General features: G+C 41.0%; 1 pseudogene; it reads right to left on the bottom strand.

Annotated features, from left to right (window-relative positions):
• Positions 1–6,125: 6,125 nt before the first annotated feature.
• On the bottom strand, positions 6,126–14,794 carry LOC128596357 (sperm-associated antigen 7-like; annotated as a pseudogene).
• Positions 14,795–20,535: the final 5,741 nt, after the last annotated feature.

Genomic DNA, 20,535 nt, shown 5'->3' with positions numbered 1-20,535 from the left:
GGGTAAATCACCATAGTAAAATTCAAGGTGATAAGTTTTTTTGCAAAATAGGAGGACAGCTGTTTTAAAAATAGAGGTGATTAAAACAACAATGACTTATATTTGGCCTTCACGTAGATGCTAAAGAGTGAAAAAGGCCAACTTGAACATTACATTTTTACTTAATAATAAGGAATTATAATTTATGTTTGAGAGTGTCTTGAGAAAAACCATAAAGTCAATTCTAACTCTTCATAAAGTAGTTATAAATCACAATATTATAAATCACAATATCTGGGCATTGGAAATATGATATGATATAATTTAACATTTAAGTATCTAGGGAAACATCACCTGAAATGAGAATGATGGTTTGTAACTTGGGACTGAACACATTTGTGAAAATTTATCAGTGAATTTAATCTTACTCTGTCCAAGATGATACATTGTTTAAAAATTTGAAATGAATCACAATTATTATTCATAGAGGAAATGGCTAAATGTATTGGGAGAAATCTCAAAAATGCACTCAGATATTCATTCTGTCATAGTCAATGATAATAATTTTCCTAAGTATTTTAGATGAATAATGTCACATAATCTTTTCCCACAATGTTAAATATGGACAGAATTATTTTTTCCGTTTTATAAACAAGAAAACTAAAATATGTATAAATTAAATAACTTGCTTTAGTTCATACACGTAGTAAGTGATAAAGTGGGATTAAAACCAAGACAGTCGGCTCTACTGATGATCTGGCAGAATCACCTCTTACTCCAGAGATGACAACAACACTGGAAGCAGCATGAAAACAACCACCCGAATGCTTTGGTGAATGAACAAAGGCAGGCAGATTTTGGAGGAAGGCCAACTCTTGGGAGCAGAGCATGCCATGGAGTTAGTTTCCCATTTGTTATGGCTTTTAGCCTAATGGCAGGCTACAGTTGGGACAGCCAAAACCCAAGTAAAACTCCACAGTCATTCTGGCTTGAGAAAACATGGGACAGAGCCCAGGACAATCATATCTACTGGAAAGTGGGAAGAAAATCCTAGAAAGCAAAGAGCAGAGATGGAGAACACAAAATATTAATATATACAATTTTCTTAAGTCTCTTGCTGGCCCCTGAATCTGGGAAGACTTCCAGACCCTCAACTAAGGACAAAAGAACTGAACTGGGAGTTGGACTACTATCTAATTTTCAACTTGAGTACAACCAAATTAGCTGCCCACTCATACAACAACAGCACTCTTTAAAGGAACACAGACTACAGAGCCTTCACAACATAACATTTACAACATCCAGGATACTATTAAAAAGTACTCTATATGGGAAGAATTAGAAAAATGGGACCCTTATTTAATAGAGAAAGCCTAACTTGAATTTGAGATACACTCCTGCTGAAATATATGACCTGGCTAAGGTTCCTAACTGCATGCGTGCAAGAAAAAGACATGGAAGAGTTAATTAGGACACCATATGAAGTCTCTCTCAGAGGACTTAGTAGTTTTAAAGCCCTCCAATTTCGATTCTCATTTTGCTTAGTTCAGGAGTAGACTGGTGTCTAGGTCACTTGTTCGATGGGGAACATTGGCTCTGCTCTGTATAGTAAGTTTAATTATATTCCAGTATCAAGGGTTTCCCAAATACATTATCCACTCAATATCATCTCTTCTCATTATTCCACTAGTCACTGATGTGTTCTGTTCAGTATACAGAGAGTCCCATTTTATGGCTGTCTATATTGCTTCTTCTCCAGCCAACCCCAAGCTTCTGCAATGGTCTTATGTATAAAAAGGCTATGGTAGTAAAATCTGATAGGGATAGAGCCGCACAAGGGTCAATAGCTAGTATGATTCCCAAGTGTGCCATTTCCCAACAGGAATTTACCCTGAGTTCCTGAAATGGCTTCAGGGACCAACTGATTTTCTGGTGACAAGATAATTACACTGGAATCCTTTTATTATTGTGAAGCCTAGAATTTATCTTCATCTGAATAGATACTTATTTAGTATTTTATTTTATTTACTCTTTTTTGTTGTTGTTGGGGATTCATTGAGGGTACAAGAAACCAGGTTACACTGATTGCATTTGTTAGGTAAAGTCCACCTTACAATTATGTCTTGCTATTTTTCTTACTCTTTAATGTCTCAATAAGCATAGTCAAACATGCATTTATGTAAGGTCAGAAACACCACTGTGGTTGCCCCACACGACATGGTGTCTGGCTCTCCATTATCTCTCAGTAGCACGGGGAAGTGACAGGCTGGCCCACAGTAGTTCAGTCCTGTCATGACTCCTACCATCTAGGAGCACTCGGCCTTGCACCACATTGAGAAGACCTACAAATACTGCAGCTCTGATGCAAATTGAGAGAAAATGACACACTACATCTGGGGGCTTCTTGCAAGACATGCCCTGTTCTGTGGGACTCCCATCAATATATGCTACCATCTCTCCAGCTGCCAGGAAAGACAGGTTCCAGAACAAAAGGATGGAAGTGGAATCTATTACGCTTACTCTCTCAAAATTTTTGTTTTATATTCCCATGTGATTGCATACTCCTGATACAAAGATTTTAATACTAGAGAAAATCTACTTCGGCCGTGGTCGCAGTAAAGGTTTCACTGAACTGAAAGCTGGGACTGCTGTTATCATCATTAAAAGTCCTGACTATGACCAAGGAAATTAGAAAAAGACCAAGACCAAGACCTCCCTAAAAGAGGGGCCAGGCAGGACTAAGACCAAGACCAAGACCTCCTTAGAGGAGGGGCGGCAGGGCTAAGAACAAGGGGGTGCCAGCTTTGCCATGGAGGCAGCATAATAAGTACACTATGAAGTCACTGTGAGATGCTCTGTGCCAGGTGGTTGCTGCTATTGGTTTCTCTAAGAAGTCATCACAAGAGCAAAGAAAAACTGGGATCACTGCTGGAATTGGAATGAATTGTTGCTGCCAGGTGGAAAAAGCATTGCTAGGGGTCACATTGACAGGAAGAGGAAGTTCAAACAAGGATAGGAAGCAGAAAAAGTATCCTATGTACTCAGCCCTACTATGAAGCTAAATTATAGCTTTCACATGAAGACTATAACCCAACTATAGCACAAGACTATAGGGAAAGGGCCAAGGATGGGGAAGGGAGGGGGGAGGTTTTTGTGGAGGGAGGGTAATGGGTGGGGCCACATCTATGGTGCATCTTAGAATGGGTACAGGCGATTGCACTAATGTACACAGCTATGATTTAACAATAAAAAAGAAAAAAAAAAGGATAGGAAGCAAACCAGGAACAGGAAGTAAATAGGAAAGTGGAGCAAGTCCTTTTCTGGCTTCCTCCTCCAGTCTTGAAGTCTTCCTCTAGCATCCCCTACTGGCAGGGCCTAATGGGGAGCAGCTGACAGAGCAGAAATGTAGGTTTAAGAATCTCAGCCCCAGGCATATACCCAGAAGACCAAAAATCACAACATAACAAAGATATTTGTACCAGAATGTTTATTGCAGCCCAATTCATAATAGCTAAGTCATGGAAAAAGCCCAAGTGCCCATCGATCCACGAATGGATTAATAAATTGTGGTATATGTACATCATGGAATACTATGCAGCCTTAAAGAAAGATGGAGACTTTACCTCTTTCATGTTTACCTGGATGGAGCTGGAACATATTCTTCTTAGTAAAGTATCCCAAGAATGGAAGAAAAAATACCCAATGTACACAGCCCTACTATGAAACTAATTTGGGACTCTCACATGAAAGCTATAAGACAGCTACAACTTAACAATAGGGGGAAGTGGGAAAGGGGGGGGTGGGTAGAGGGAGGGGAATCGGTGGGATCACACCTGTGGTGCATATTACAGGGGTATTTGCGAAACTTGGTAAATGTAGAATGTAAATGTTTTGGCACAGTAACTGAGATAACGCCGGAAAGGCTATGTTAACCACTGTGATAAAAATGTGTCAAATGGTTTATGAAGTGAGTGTATGATGCCCCATAATCATATCATTGTATACAGTTATGATTTAATAAAAAAAAAAAAAAAGAATCTCAGCCCCAAGCATGGCAATTTAAGAGAAGGATGGGTTTCGAGTTGAGAGATGGCGTCTTCACAACTGACAGAGGACTTTTGGTTTGGGGAACACTTTTAGGGAGGAAGAATTAAGACTTCTGTTTGATGGAATTAGATAATTAGATAATGCCAAATTCTGATGTTGAGGAGACAAGTTATACAATCAAGGTTGAAGCTGGGATAGAAATTTAAGAGTCAAGAACTACCATGCTTGATTTGTTTCCATAACCAAAGGAAACCAAAATAAGGCATTGAAAACTGGATCTTCAACACTGAATGCTTTCCTTATTGAGTTATACAAAAGCATGACATGATTGTATTTCTAAAGGTCATATAGAGAGAACTTTTCTTTTTGCTTAAAAAACTAATAATGTGATATTTAAGGAGGAAATGGGATAATCTGGATAAAATGTGTCAATCTGGCAAGATAAGTTTAAGGCTTGGTATAATGGTGGAGAAAATCTTTACATGTCCCCTAGTTCATGTTCTTTATTTTGGTGAGGGATGTATATAAAATACCCCAGAAATACAATTGTTCTCTCTATTCCTCTTGATTTAAAAGAGTGAAAGTTTCTTTCCATGGCATTTTAGTAAAATAGAGCATTATACAAAAAGTTGGGACATTCATTAATTTTTTTAGCAGAACAAAAATAACATCAGATACAGTAATTAGATGTTTTCTACTTACATCACATTCATTCTGAAACAACCTGAAAACACTTTACAAAAGCTCCAAGGAATTCATCATTGCAGGGACCCTACACATCATTAGAAGTGTGTATTCTCATTCTTTTCATATAGTGATGAAAAATGTAAAACATTACACATCTTCCACAAGAAATCCCAGAGAGTACTTATTCTAAGATTTAGACACACCAAGCATGTTTGTTTATAGGGTTGGTGATGGTATGGTTACCATGAATTTATGGCATGGGAAATAAAAGCCTCCTGATAAGAACTTGTCCAGGAAAAGAGAGTTGGCACACGGGTAGGTCCAGTATTTGAGCCTTGGTTATAGAAAGGGAGGGGGATTCTTTTTTTTTTTTTTTTTTGGCTGGAGCTGGGTTTGAATCCACCACCTCCAGTATATGGGGCCAGCGCCCAACTCCTTCAGCCACAGGTGCTTCCCCAGGGAGGGGGATTCTGAGTATAGTCTTCCACTAAGCTATTCTTTGACCCACCTCCAGGGATTTATCTCTGAGTTCTAAGGAAAGATGGGAAGTGAATAAAAACCTATGATTTTCTCACCAAAAATCTCTGTAAGAAATTTATTTTTCAGCTGAGCATCTATTGTGCTTTTCCTGCCCAGCATCCCCTATTTGTATCTTTTGACAGCAGCAAGTTCTCCTCTTTGTATAATTGTTTCCACCCTGTCTTTTGTGAGAATTAATGGTGCTCTCCATTTCAGCATCCTATGTCCTGGCCACAGGGATCGGCCCAGGGAAAAATTCCTGACCCAGATGGGATCAACTCTGTCTGTGGTGAGATTTTTCCTACAGTTGTTAAAAAAGAGAAACAGTACCTCTTGTATCTCTTCACTGAGGTCGCTCAGCTAACATGCTGTAAGCCTGGCTCCCTGGAAGGCCGTTTCTCATCCAAACTATCACATCTCCCATGAAGGAAATCGCTTCATAGTCAGTGAGAATGAAGGCAACTGAGAGAAATGCAGGGCTTTGAAGTGGGTGAAGAGAAATAGTGACCAAGGACAAGGGGAGGGGGGTTAGAAAAATAAGAAAGCAAGAGCGATTCTAACATTGCTGAACCTCTCAAGAGTCTAAAACCATGTTGTAAATTTTCTGATTATATATGATCCAATATATTCCCATTTTCTAAAACCCAGAGAATTGTTTAACAGAGATTAACATAAAAGTGGACTGATTTGTGCAGATCATGGCCACTCCTGCACTGAGCGTCAAAGTGTGAGTCCAGAAGCCCTAGTCTAGTGGCAGAGATCAGTGCTGGGAAATTGGCGACTGTGACAACAAACAGCTTTAACAACAGGAAGACACAGCGGGCGGAATTAAAAAGTGCTGTCGTCTAAATGTTTCTGTCCCTCCCAAGCCCTCAAAACCAGGGTGAAAGCTCTTACAAAAGAGGCCGGGGGGAGCTTGTGTGTCCTTCCACCACACAAGGGGGTGAGTAGAAAGCAGGAAGCAGGTCCTCACCCAACACCAAATCTGCTGTCACCGTGATCGTGGACTTCTCAGTCTCCAGAACTGAGAAGAACACGTTTCTGTTGTTTATGAGTCACCCAGTCTAAGGTACCTTGCTGTAGCAGCCTGAGCAGCTAAAAGCAGCTCTGGAAGGAGTGTGGCCAGTCGGGGGCCAGGAAGGGGAGTAAGGGTGTCTGTGGTACATATTCAGCCCCCTGGTACTGAGCAGACACGGCCATTCTTACGAAGTTTATTATCATTGATGTACCCAGCTGAAGCTATATTAAAACAGGGGCAGGGTATATAAAATAGGAAGAAAAAAATAGCAGACACCATGTGAAAGCGTAAGCCAGAAGCCCTCCAGGCCTCCCAGCAACAGGAGGAACAAGTAGCAAGCCTTAGAAGAGCAGATAGTGCCTGTGTGTTTGTAACTGTAACGTTGTTTTTACTCTCAGTTGATAAGATCTGGAAAAAGTCGATTACATGAAGCTTTACTTTCCCAACTGGCAAAAAAATTCCATAAAAGTAACTGTGCTCATGCTAAAAGTGAGAACCACCTCTTCTTGAGTCACATGGACAGCCAAGACTCTGAGCAGCCAGGATTGACCCCAGAGTGATAAGGCCAGAAACAGCTGCTGACTAAGACTGTGTCCTTGGGAAGACGGTCAGAGGTGAGCTGTGGCACTGTCAGGAGCAGAGCCAACGCCTGGAGGCAGCAGGATGGTCAGACTGGGAAGAAAGACCCAAGGACAGAGCTCACAGGCGTGACAGAAGAAGCAAAGTCTCCCCTTGTCCAGACAGAGTTTCTGCGGCTAGACCTCTTCCGATTTCATAAATGGGAGACTGAATTCATCTGATGTAAGGACCAGAGATCTCAACCCAGAATCTGAGAGCACTGTTTATTTCTAAGACCTTTTACAAGGAATGTATCTGACTTGTGAGTTAAAAGACAACTTTATAACCTCATCTTTCCTGCCTTCTGCTGGAGCTATAGAGCATTTGCTCCATTTGACTCTGAGATGAAAGTAAGATGGGATGAAAGCACATCATGGTGAGTGCCGGTGGCAGTGGCCGCTCCAAATGTGCCGCACACCATCAGCCTCACCTTCCGCCTCCTTCCTCTCTCCTGTTAGTCTGTGCACTTTCATTCTTTTCTCTAATTGCACGAGCAAGACCTGTGTAGTTGGCACACAGGTGCACAAGTGTGCGCACACACCCACATCATAGCTCACACTCCCTCCAGTCTGCGCTGGTCCAGGAGTAACTGTTTGTAGCCGAGGTCTGTTCTGATTGACAGTGCCCTTGTATTGCCAGTGACTAAAAATTTTTTAGTGTTAGCCCCATTTGTAAGCATTGTAATTTCTTTTCTCCCTATTATTTATATGTGTATATATATTTAAATTTTACTTGGAAAACTGGATGATTGAATTTAGTACTGTTCCAAATAGGGTCCCCACCCTCACCTTAAGGCTTTTTTGTTTGGAGCCAAGGAGCATGTTACTGTTCCATTTATACTAGAACATTCTAAAGTAAGCAAGTATCTAAATGAATAATGGGGCTGTGAACAGAAATGGTGGTTTTTTACACCTTCCTGATTGTAGACATTTAAGCTTTTGACAGGAACACATTAAGAGAATCTAGTGACCGGTGGGCGTGGCTCCTCCCTGCCCAGCTACCCTTTAAGTGGATGCTGACACTCTCTTAGAAATCTATTATTTAACATTGATAGGAAATTGCCTCTCTCATATTACTATATAAACTTCTTTGAGATGTAAGAATAAGAATTTTGTATCTCTGCCAACACATAATGCCGATAAAGAATTTAAAGAGTTTCACTAATTAAATCATTAATTGATGCAAGAAAACTCTTCATGAACCAAATATTTTGGATGAGGGAATTCAGCAGTATTTTATGATACTTTTAATTAGAGCAGAACCATGAAACAGGTTTCTGTTTACAATTACTGCCACATTCAATACAATAAAATAGATCCTGCTCATAAGGCCAAAGGTCTGCATGTTGTCATGAAAAAAATACTGGTGCCAAGTAGTCATCTTGTTGTGGCACTTACTCTTTAGATGACAACCAGTTTTCCTTCTGAAACCTTGTTATTCTGAAATGCAAATGAGCAATTGACAAGTCAGTGAAGAGGAGAGGTCTCCATCATTCCAGAAATCCCCCTGTAAGTGAATTCGGCTTTTGCTAGTGAAAACTACTCACAACTAAAATATTAACTTTGTAACAAAAATGTAGCTAACTTGATTTTATTTTGAAGGGAAACTAAATTAACTTAAAGGCATGTTAGATTTGAAAAGTTGGTAACAACAGAAGGAAAAATACAACACAAAATATAATACAATCTGTCTGCCTGAAAGAAGACTGAACAAAAGGAAAAAGACCCTACTCCTCCCAACGTCTGCTTCCAAGCTGGGAGCAAATGACCTCTGACAACCAGGGAAGTGGCAGCCTTCTCTCTAGTGTCCAAGGGTAAGGGAGGACCGCAACTGAGGAGAGTCATAGCAAAGGGGCCACTTCAAAAGTGGGAAGTTTAAAGGACCCACAAGGGCTTTAGGGTACCCGAGGGTCTGCAACAACAGGGAGGGGAAAGGGAGAGAGCCAGTGGGGATGCTCAGAGAGAGTCACTGAGCTTGGAGAGAGAGCCACCTGCCAGGAGTCAGGCTCTTGATAGAAGGATGCGCTTCCTCAAGGTGTCCTAGCAGAGGCAGTTCTAGAATACACATCTGACCTTGTTTTCTCCGACTCTCTGACCTCTTTCCAGTGCTTCCAATTGGCCCAACTCAAAAAGAGGCCCAAGGACAAGAGACCTACCGATGCAACATAAATGATTCACTTCCCAGGAACACAGCAAAGTAGGGAAGGGCAGAGAGTGAGGGCAAACTGGAAATGAAGGGCAGAGAGGCAGACTGGAAATGTGCAGCCTGTTTGCTGGGCGGCTGGTACTTGTTAAGGTAGCAGTAGTGTATCCAGCAGATGCACAGCCTCTCTCTACCCTCCCCCTGCACACACACACACACACACACGCACACGCACACCCACCCCTCTTACCAACTGTAGCCCTCTCCTCTCATTCCCTCTGTTAGCGTCTCCATCCATTCTGAAACAAACACTACCACCAAAATAGCTAAGGAGAAATGAGACAGAGGAACTAACCATGTCACCTTGCAAAAAAGAATGGAATGATCTTCAACCGCAATGGAATTAAGTTAGAAATCTATATATATGGATACAAAAAAATCACTAAAAATTTGGAAAATAACCCACCACACACTTATATTTAAACTAAATGAAAATACAAATATCAAAATTTTGTGAGATGTAATGTAAAATACTTACATTAAAGAAGAATAAAAGTGAAAACTTAGTTATCTAAGCTTCCCCCTGTACAATCCAGGAAAAGAAGCTCAAATCCAAGTTCTACTAAAGTAGAAAGAAATAAAATAACAAATATAAGAGAGGTAATATGTGAAGTAAGAAGCAAATAATAGATACAACTAATGCAACCAAAAGCTGATTCTTTGAAAAGTTAAGCAAAATTTATAAAATTCTAGCTAGACTGATAAAAAAAGAAGAACATGCATTTCCCAATATTAAAAAAGAAATGTTTTGGTGGGAACATTATCACAGATAGTATAGATACTAAAAATAATAACAGAATGTTGTAAATAACTTTATACCAACAAATTAATAGCTTAGATGAAACAGTCAAATACATTAATAAATAAAAATTCCCAAACATGACTTAACAAGCAAAAAATATTTGAATAGCCCTATATCTATTTTTAAAAGGTAAAATTTGCAACTCATAAACCTTTCCAAAAAGAAAATTCCAGACCTCTACGGTTTCACTGATGAATTCAGTTGAATATTTAGGGAAAAATAGTCAATCCCCTACACAAACTCTTTCAGAAAAAAAGAATAGGCAAAAGAATAGGCAATGCTTTCTCAATTCATTTAATATTACCAAGATTACTATAACTATAAAATCAGAGAAAGACATTATTTAAGAAAAAAAACAAACTATCAGGCGGCGCCTGTGGCTCAGTGAGTAGGGCGCCGGCCCCATATGCCGAGGGTGGCGGGTTCAAACCCAGCCCCGGCCAAACTGCAACAAAAAAATAGCCGGGTGCTGTGGCGGGCACCTGTAGTCCCAGCTACTCGGGAGGCTGAGGCAAGAGAATCGCTTAAGCCCGGAGTTGGAGGTTGCTGTGAGCTGTGTGAGGCCACGGCACTCTACCAAGGGCCATAAAGTGAGACTCTGTCTCTACAAAAAAAAAAAAAACAAACTATCAACCAGTCATGGTGGCGAGTGCCTGTAGTTCCAGATGCTCCAGAGGCCAAGGCAGGAAGATTTCTTCAGCATAGAATTCAAGGTTACAATGAGCTATGATTACGCCACTGTTCTCCAGGCTGGGTGACAGAGCAAGATGGTGTTTCAAAACAAAGAAAGAAAAGAGAGAATGAAAGAAAACTATAGCCCATTCTCCCTCTTTAACATAGATACAAAATTCCCTAGCAAAATGTTAACTAATTGTAATCAGCAATAAATATAAACTGTAACACTGACATCAGAGACCCTGGAGCTTTCAGTGAGGCAACAGGAATGGGCGAAGGTGCAAGAGGAAGAAGCGTCCCAGCTGCAGCTTGGCAGGTCTGAGGCTCTGCTCTGGGGGTCTAGGGAGAACGACAGTGTAGGGACTCTACTGGAGTCTCCTGCCTCTCACTTCCCCACTCTGCCCATGGATTTCTGTGGCACCAACTGTACTGATCAACTCAGCACAGAGTTCCTCAAAGGTGTTGGGGGCTCCTCGAGGATGCTCAGAGACTCCTATCCCATGATGTGATGTTGGAGAACTTTGCACTATGTTCTGATGGGGACTTGCATCTTCAGAGTCCCTCGTTGTTGCCTGGCTTGAGTATGGGGGAAAACCCATGCTCCAGCCACAGTGAAAGGGACTGGGAGGGCACGCTGTGCTCTCAAATGTTGGCCACACCGACTGTGTCCAGGGTTATGCATGCATCCTTTAAACAGTCCTGGAAGAGCTTCTCAGTGGCAGTTGGATTTCCCTGAGTCTAGACACACCCTCTGCACTGTGTCTAGCACTGTCACCCCTGGTGATGCACATGTGCAGAGAAATGCATTGGAGACCCACCTCTGGCCCTATGCTGAGGCTCAGCATATCCTCTATATCCTCTGTCTGGTTCTTGGTGTGGAGCAGAGACTGGGAAGGCATTCTCAGCAGAGGGGTTCTGTGCAGGAAGAGTCACAAGTCATTCCCAAAGCCTGCCCTTCTGCTCAGAAGATCCGCCATGAGAAATGGAGGCCCTGGTCTTAAAATGTATGTGGCACTTGGCTGTGCACCAAGGAAGACATGCCAGGCAGAAACTGTACACCCGTGGAGCATGTAGCAGACGATTCTGGGTCAGTGTGAACCTTCACCTGCATCAAGAGTGGCATGGTTCTGCAAGGCTGCAGGGTCCACATGTCAGAGATTTACAGAATATGGAAGGACTTCCCAGCCAGCTCTGGACTTCTACAGCTCCAGGCCACCCACGGGAGGGGCTTGGGGAAGCCAGAAGGAACAGAGCACTGAGTGAAGGTGGGGGCACTTGAGGCCTTTCACATCAGGCAAAGGCACAGTAAGTGTAGCCAGCAAGGCCACACACTTGTCAAGTACCAGAGAGTTCACACTGGAGTAAGACATGAGAGCAGTGAGTGTGGGTGAGGCTCTGCTGTAAAGACACTCCTGCTCCACATGAGGAGACCACGCTGGGGCAAAGCTTAGGAGCACAGGAAAAGAGCTCTCCTTGTTGAGTGTAACAGGACTCACACCAGAGAGTGGCTCTGAGAGCATCCTATGAGGAGCCATCAGCCACAGTTGGACATCACACATTCCAAAATCCATACTGAGGGAGTCTCAATGAGTCCCAGGTGCATGGGAAGCTTTCAAGAGCTGTGTGGCATTTTTTTTTATTTCTCCCAGATCTTAGCCAGAGTTATTTTTGTTTGTTTGTTTATTCACTTCTGGCGCTTGTGATAGATATCACCTCACCTCTGCCAATGGGCAGGTCCCCACAGTGTACATCAGTCACCCAATGTGCTCAGGGAGGTCAGGCCTCAGTCCCCAGAGGGCATGATGAGTGGCTAGAACCATCCGAGGGCCTCATTCTTTTACCTAACTGCTGTAGGTGTGGACAAGACCCAGCTTTGGCCTGAACTGGGTTCTACTTGGTTTTTCAGAGAAGGTTTACCTTCTCCATGGAGTTACTGGCTTGATGTGACATTTGTGATTAAATCATAACTGTGTACATTAATGCATTTATGGGGTACAATGTGCTGGTTTGATATACAATGTGGAATGCTTACATCTAGTTATTTAACATAACATCTCTTTGGTTACTTATTTGTTGTGGTAAGACATTTATACTCTATTCTTTTTTTTTTTTTTAAACACAGCGCTGTACATTAATGCAATCATGGGGTACAATGTACTGGTTTTATATACAATTCGAAATGTTTTCATCAAACATGGCATTTTCATAGTTTCTGTGTTAAGACATTTATATTCTACACCTAGTAAATTTCACATGTACTCTTGTAAGATGCACCATAGGTGTGGTCCCACCAATTACCCTCCCTCCGCCCATCCTCTCCCCTCCCCTCCCTTTCCTCTTTCCCCTTCTTCTTGGGCTATAATTGGGGTATAGCTTTCATATGAAAGCTGTAAATTGGTTTCATAGTAAGACTGAGTACATTGGATACTTTTTCTTCCATTCTTGAGATACTTTGCTAAGAAGAATATTTTTCCAGCTCCATCCAAAACATCCAAGAGGTAAAGTCTCCATCTTTCTTTAAGGCTGCATAATATTCCATGGTGTACATATACCACAATTTATTGATCCATTCGTGGGTTAATGGGCACTTCGGCTACTTCCATGACTTAGCAATTATGAATTGGGCTGCAATAAACATTCTGATACATATATCTTTGTTATAATGTGATTTTTGGTCTTCTGGATATATACCTAGTAGAGAAATTATAGGATCGAATGGCAGATCTATTTTTAGATCTCTAAGTGTTCTCCAAACATCTTTCCTAAAGGAACGTATTAGTTTGCATTCCCACCAGCAATGTAGAAGTGTTCCCTTTTCTCCACATCCCCGCCAACATCTCTGGTTTGAGAATTTTGTGATATGGGCTAATCTTACTGGAGTTAGATGATATCTCAAAGTAGTTTTGATTTGCATTTTTCTGATGATTAAAGATGATGAGCATTTTTTCGTATGTCTGTAGGCCATGCGCCTGTCTTCTTCAGAGAAGTTTCTCTTCAATTCCTTTGTCCAGCCTGAGATGTGATCACTTGTTCTTTTCTTGCTAATACATTTGAGTTCTCCGTGGATTCTGGTTATTAAACCTTTGTTGGAGACATAACCTGCAAATATCTTCTCCCATTCTGAGGGCTGTCTGCTTGCTTTACTTACTGTGTTCTTGGTTGTGCAGAAGCTTTTTAGTTTGATCAGGTCCCAGTAGTGTATTTTTGAAGCTGCTTCAATTGCCCGGGGGGTCCTCCTCATTAAATATTTGCCCAGGCCTATTTCTTCAAGAGTTTTCCCTGCACTTTTTTTGGGGGGGGGGGTATTTATTGAATGTAAAGTAAAGTAACCCCAGCCCCATGGGGAAGGAAATTTCTAAGGAGAATGGAGAATAATACAACACACACAGCACATACATATCTAAGCTCCAACAGTGATAAACACCTGCTTCCCCTGAGCCTGAGCAACAGCTGGTCAGAAGTGGTTCAGAGATGGGGCTCCACGATGGTTTCTAATAGCAGTAGCCTTGTCCCTGCCTGCCCCCTGCCCTGCCCCAGGGGTCAAAGGGAGCTGAGTAAGGTGCCTAGGAGGTAGGTGGCAACTCTTCCCCACTCTGCCGCAGACGCTTCTTGGCTCGGATCTCATTCATGGCCTCTTCAATGGAGCATGTGTCCCTCTTGTTCACCACAGGCACACAGCCATAAGTTTTGTTGGCCTGAAGCATGTGGGCTGCATCCTTTGCTGCCCCCTTGCCAATGAGGTGGCTATACTTGTCCTTATAGTCACTGGAAGGGCTCACCACCACAGGTACCTTTTGGGCCACCTCCTCCTCCTGCCGCTGAGCCAATTCCTTCAGTTTCTGTTTCTCCTCAGCTTTCTGGGGGTCCCATTCCTCTCCTCAATGGTAAGAGTCCAGCTCTTCATCTGAGGGTGCAAACTCCTTTTTGAAGATCATGACATAGCGACATTCATCATCTTCCCCAAAGGGGAAGGATGTCAGGCCAGCCACTTTCACCACATCGTGTAGTATGCTCCTCTCTATCTTGTTCATTGGCTGAAATTTATTCTTGATCTGCCCACTGTCTTGGATGAAATCTAACAGCTCCTTCTCCATCCTTTTAGGAAACTCTACTTTCTGTTGTTTCTCTTGATCCTGTAGTTTCTTCAGGTGAGCAGCCTGCTCTTGGGCCTTGTGCCGAGTCTCCTGGTCACCGAGGCTAGGTGGCTTCTCCATGGAGCTCAGGATAGAGCCCAGTAGGTCCGCCATCTTGGGAGTCTGCATGTTCTTCTAGTATTTTTATAGTTTGATGTCTTAAGTTTAAATCTTTAATCCAGTGACAGTCTATCTTGTTAATGGTGAGAGATGTGGGTCCAGTTTCAGTCTTCTACACGCCGCCAGCCAGTTCGTTCACCCAGCACCATTTGTTAAATATGAAATCTTTTTCTCACTGAATGTTTTTAATTGACTTGTCAAAGATCAAATAACAGTAAGTAGCTGGGTTCATCTCTTGGTTCTCTATTCTGTTCCATACATCTACCTCCCTGTTTTTGTGCTAGTACCATGCTGTTTTGATCACTATCGATTTATAGTATAGTCTGAGGTCTGGTAGTGTAATTCCTCCTGCTTTGTTTTTATTTCTGAGTAATGTCTTGGCTATTCGAGGTTTTGTCTGATTCCATGTAAGATGAGGTATTATTTTTTCAAGATCTTTAAAGTATGACAGTGGAGCTTTAATAGGGATTGCATTAAAATTGTATATTGCTTTGGGTAGTATGGACATTTTAACAATGTTGATTCTTCCCAGCCATGAGCATGGTATATTTTTCCATTTGTTAACATTTTCACCTATTTCTTTTCTTAGAGTTTCATAGTTCTCTTTATAGAGATCTTTCACATCCTTTGTTAGATAAACTCCCAAATATTTCAACTTCTTTGGCACTACTGTGTGAATGGGATAGAGTCCTTAACTGTTTTTTCAGCTTGACTATTGTTGGTATATATAAAGGCTACAGATTTGTGAGTGTTGGTTTTGTAACCTGAGACACTACTGTATTCCTTGATCTCTCCTAAGAGTTTTGTAGTAGAATCCCTGGTGTTTTCAGATATACAATCATATCATCTGTGAAAAGTGAAAATTTGATCTTTTCCAACCCTATATGGATATCCTTAATCACCTTGTCTTCCCTAATTGCAATGGCTCAAACTTCCATTACAATGTTAAAGAGCAGTGGAGACAATGGACAACCTTGCCTTGTTCCTGATCTGAGTGGAAATGATTTCAATTTAACTCCATTCAATATGATATTGGCTGTGGGTTTGCTGCAGATGCCCTCTATCAGTTTAAGAAATGTCCCTTCTATACCAATTTTCTTAAGTGTGCTTATCATGAAGGGATACTGGATATGGTCTTTGTTTTGTTGTTGGTGTTGTTGTTTGTTTGTTTATTTTGTTGTTGCAGTTTTGGCCGGAGCTGAGTTTGCACCCACCACCTTTGACATATGGGGCCGGCACCTTACTCCTTTGAGCCACAGGCACTGCCCAGATTTACGTATATTGAACTAGCCTTGAGACCCTGGGATAAAACCCACTTGGTCGTGGTGTATAATTTTTTTGATGTGTTGCTGGATTCTGTTTCTTAGCATCTTGTTGAATATTTTCACATCAATATTCATTAGTGATATTGGTCTATAATTTTCTTTTCTTATTGGGTCTTTTCCCAGTTTGGAGATCAGGATGATGTTTGCTTCATAGAATGTGTTGGGTAGTATTCCTTCTTTTTCTATATTTTGGAAAAGGTTGAGTAATAGAGGTACTAGTTCCTCTTTAAGAGTTTGGTAGAATTCTGATGTGAAGCCATCTGATCCCAGGCTTTTCTTCTTAGGGAGATTTTGCATGATTGATGCTATTTAGAACTTGATATAGGCCTGTTCAACATTTCCACTTGATTCTGGCTAAGTCTTGGAAGGTGGTGTGCTTCCAAGTATTGGTCAATTTCCTTCATATTTTCATATTTCTGAGAATAAAGTTTCTTGTAATAGTCATTAAGGAGTTTTTTAATTTCTGAGGAGTCTGTTGTTCATCATTACCATTTGTGATTGATGAAATTAGAGATTTTATCCTTTTTTTCCTGGTTAGGTTAACCAAAGGTTTATCTATTTTATTGACCTTTCAAAAAAACAACTTTTTGATTTATTGATCTGTTGTATAATTCTTTTGTTTTCAATTTCATTTAATTCTGCTCTAATTTTGGTTATTTCTTTTCTTCTGCTGGGTTTGGGATTGGAATGTCCTTCTCCAGTTGTTTGAGATGTCCCAGTAAGTTGTTAACTTCCTCTCTTTCCATTCTCTTGAAGAAGTCTTGCAGTGCTATAAATTTCCTTCTTAGGACTGCTGGCAGAGGTTCTGAGAATTTGGATCTTCATTATCGTTTTGCTCCAAAAATTTGGTAATTTCCATCTTAATCTTGTCTCTGACCCAGCTATCATTCAGCATGAAGTTATTTAGCTTCCATGTTTTTGTATGAGTATGTACATTCTTGGTGTTACTGAGTTCAACTTTTATTCCATGATGGTCTGAGAAGATGCAAGGAATAATTTCTATTCTTTTTAATTTTCTGAGGTTAGACTTGTGACCTAAGATGTGATCAATTTTGGAGTATGTTCCATGGGCTGATGAGAAGAATGTGTATTCAATTTTGTTAGGATGAAATGTTCTGTAGATGTCTGTTAAATCCAGATGTTGAATGGTTAAATTTAAATCTAAAGTTTCTTTGCTCAGCTTTTTTTTAAATTTAATAATCTATTTAATTTAATTTAATATAGCCAAATTACCATGATTTCAACACACAATAAATATATAAGAAATTGCTGGGCAGCACCTGTGGCTCAGTGAGTAGGGCGCCGGCCCCATATACCGAGGGTGGTGGGTTCAAACCCAGCCCCGGCCAAACTGCAACAAAAATAGCCGGGCGTTGTGGCAGGTGCTTGTAGTCCCAGCTACTTGGGAGGCTGAGGCAGGAGAATCGCCTAAGCCCAGGAGTTGGATGTTGCTGTGAGCTGTGTGAGGCCACGGCACTCTACTGAGGGCCATAAAGTGAAACTCTGTCTCTACAAAAAAAGAAAAAAAGAAATTACTAAGGAGATATTTTATAATGTTTTTCATATTAAGTCTTGGAAATCTAGTATATAAATTTGTAGTGCATTTTAATTTGGGTGTTATATTTTCACAAAATTTATAGATAAAAGAGTGGATTCACATATTTAAATTGTTTCAAATATACATTAGAAGTGTTTTAACACTGAATTAAATACTAAAAATCTTTCCTTCAATATTTTTCTTTATTATTTGCATTCATACTGACAAAACTGGTTCATCTTTTTCAGAAGAATTAGTTTGAAGTAAAAGCCTATTGGTTTGCTCAGCTTCTTATTGGAGGATCTCTCCACCCCTGTCAAAAGAGTATTAAAATCTCTGACTATTATGGAGCTGGAGGAAATCAAGTTGCTCATGTCTGTTAGTCTTTCTTATAAATTGAGGTGCATTCCAGTTGGGTGCATAAATATTAATAATTGAAATCTCATCATATTGAGTATTACTCTTAACAAATATGAAGTGACCATCCTTATCTTTCCTTACTTTTGTTGGTTTAAAGCCTATCATATCTGTGAATAAAATTGCAACACCTGCTTTTTTCTGATTTCCATTTGCATGGAATATAGGTGATAATTCCTTCACTCTGAGTCTATATTTATCTTTTAAGGTAAGATGAGATTCTTGTATGCAGCTGATATCTGGCCTGAGTTTTTGTATCTAGTCAGTCAAACTGTGCCTCTTTAGAGGACAATTTAAGCCATTCACATTAATTGAGAATATTGATATGCCTGATAGAATATTGGGTATCAAGTTTTTCGAAAGTCCAGTGGACGTTTTTAATCCTTTCACCACTGTGGAAGTTGGAATTTGATCAAAAGTTTCTGAGTGAGTTTACTTTTGTGGTGGAGGATTGTGCTGGTCATTACAGAGAATAGGTCTGAGAATATCCTGAAGAGCTGGTTTAGTTATGGCAAATTTCTTCAACATGTGAATGTCATTAAAGTATTTAATTTCTCCATCATAAATGAAACTCAGTTTCACTGGATATAGGATCCTGGGTTGAAAGTTATTTTGTTTTAGAAGATTAAAATTCGATGACCACCCTCTTCTAGCTTGAAAGGTTTCAGCAGAGAGATCTGCAGTCATTCTAATATTCTTCCCCTTGTAGGTTATGGTTTTTTTTTTTTTATGTCTGGCTGCTTTCAGAATTTTCTCCTTCATATTAACTTTAGTGAAGTTAATGATGATGTGCCTAGGGGATATCTTATTCAGATTGAGTCGTGATGGGGTTCTGAAACTGTCTGCAATCTGCATTCCAGAATCTCTTGGCATGTCTGGAAAGTTCTCCTTCATAACCTCACGAAAAAGGGCCTCTGTGCTTTGTGAAGCAACTTTGTCACTTTCAGGAATTCCTATAAGGTGAATATTAGTTTTCTTCGAATTATCCCAAAGCTCTCTGAGAGAATCTGTTCTTGCTCTCCATTTCTCTTCCTCTTTGAGAGCTTAGGAGCATTCAAAAGCTTTGTCTTCAATGTCAGAAATCCTTTCTTCTGCTTGCTCCATTCTTTACTAAGGGATTCTACTGTATTTTTATTGTATTTGTGCAAATTCTTGTCTCACTGTGTCAAAATCTTTGGTGATTTTGTCTTTGAATTCATTGAATTCTTGAGACAACTTTTGAATTGCTCCTGGAATTTCTAATTCCAACTTTACCTCCATTCTATTAATCTTATTTGCAATCCAAACTCTGAATTCAATTTCTGACATCTCAGCCATTTGTCTATGAATAGGATCTTCAGTTGTGTCCACCATATCCTTCCTTGGGGGAGCTGTTCTACTCTGGTTATTCATGTTACCAGAGTTTTCCCACTGATTCCACCCCATGATTATTTTACACTGCTCAATGAGCAGATAAGGTGAAGTTAGGTTAGGGGGCTCCTGGAGTTGTGATTAACCAGCCCTTTACCCAAGAGTTGGGACTGGTGTCTTTACCTTTTCCACTAGAGCTTTGCAAAGGACCCATACAGTGCTATGGCCTGAGACACTGGGGACTTACTTGCTGTGGTGGAACTAAATGGCTCTGTCTTGTTTTCAGCTGGTCTCTGTCCTACCCTACTGAATTAGTTACTTTGGGTTGAAGTCTCAGCTGTGGAGAAATACCAGCAATTAAGCCACCCCACCCACCACGGGCAACAACTGGAAAAGGAAAATCAAACCTTCCCACAACCACATACCCAAGGTACCACTCTGGATAGTTCTCAGGTGATTTGTCCAGTCCAAGAGATCCAAATCAATTTTCCCAGTCAGTACCTGGTCTGAAGTGAGGGAGTTCAAAAGATCTCTAGGAACTAGATAGCAGTGGCCTGATGGAAGCTCAAGTATGACTCATTCTGGGGCTCTGTGGAGTGAGAAGGACTCCCCCAGAAAATGAATTAGTCTGGGAAGGTTGATGCCTCCTTTCCCACCTTGCACCTCTGTCACACCCAGTCACTGGTAACCCTGCAGGGCTATGACCCAGTTCCCTCCAATGAGCAGATGCTCCAGGGGGTTGAGCCTGCCTGAGTTACAGAGAGATCTTATGTCTCCTCTGCCAGGCCTCCACACTCTACCACCATCTAGCAGGGGAAGCTGAAGCCTGACAACCTCGGGTGGTTAATGGAAGCTGGGGTGGTTCACTCAGTTCCAGCCCCGCCCCTGATTGGTGTTGGTGATACTTATATTTGCACAGAATTTGTGATTCTGTCCTAGCTATATTCACCTGCAGACCAGGTTCCGTTTGAGTTCACAGAAACTGTGACTCAGCCCCAGTCTGTCCTGCTGCCCAGAACTGGTGTTTCTGTTTCCCCTGCAGTCTGTGTTGGGGCGGATGTAGTTAGAGCTTACACTCAGCTTTCAGTTTCCTGCCTGCCTTTGTC

Source organism: Nycticebus coucang, chromosome 10, assembly GCF_027406575.1.
Source record: "Nycticebus coucang isolate mNycCou1 chromosome 10, mNycCou1.pri, whole genome shotgun sequence".
In the NCBI taxonomy this organism is placed as follows: Eukaryota; Metazoa; Chordata; class Mammalia; order Primates; family Lorisidae; genus Nycticebus; species Nycticebus coucang.
The sequence above is the reverse complement of the archived record's forward strand: the minus strand, read 5'-3'. Positions and strand labels throughout refer to the sequence as shown.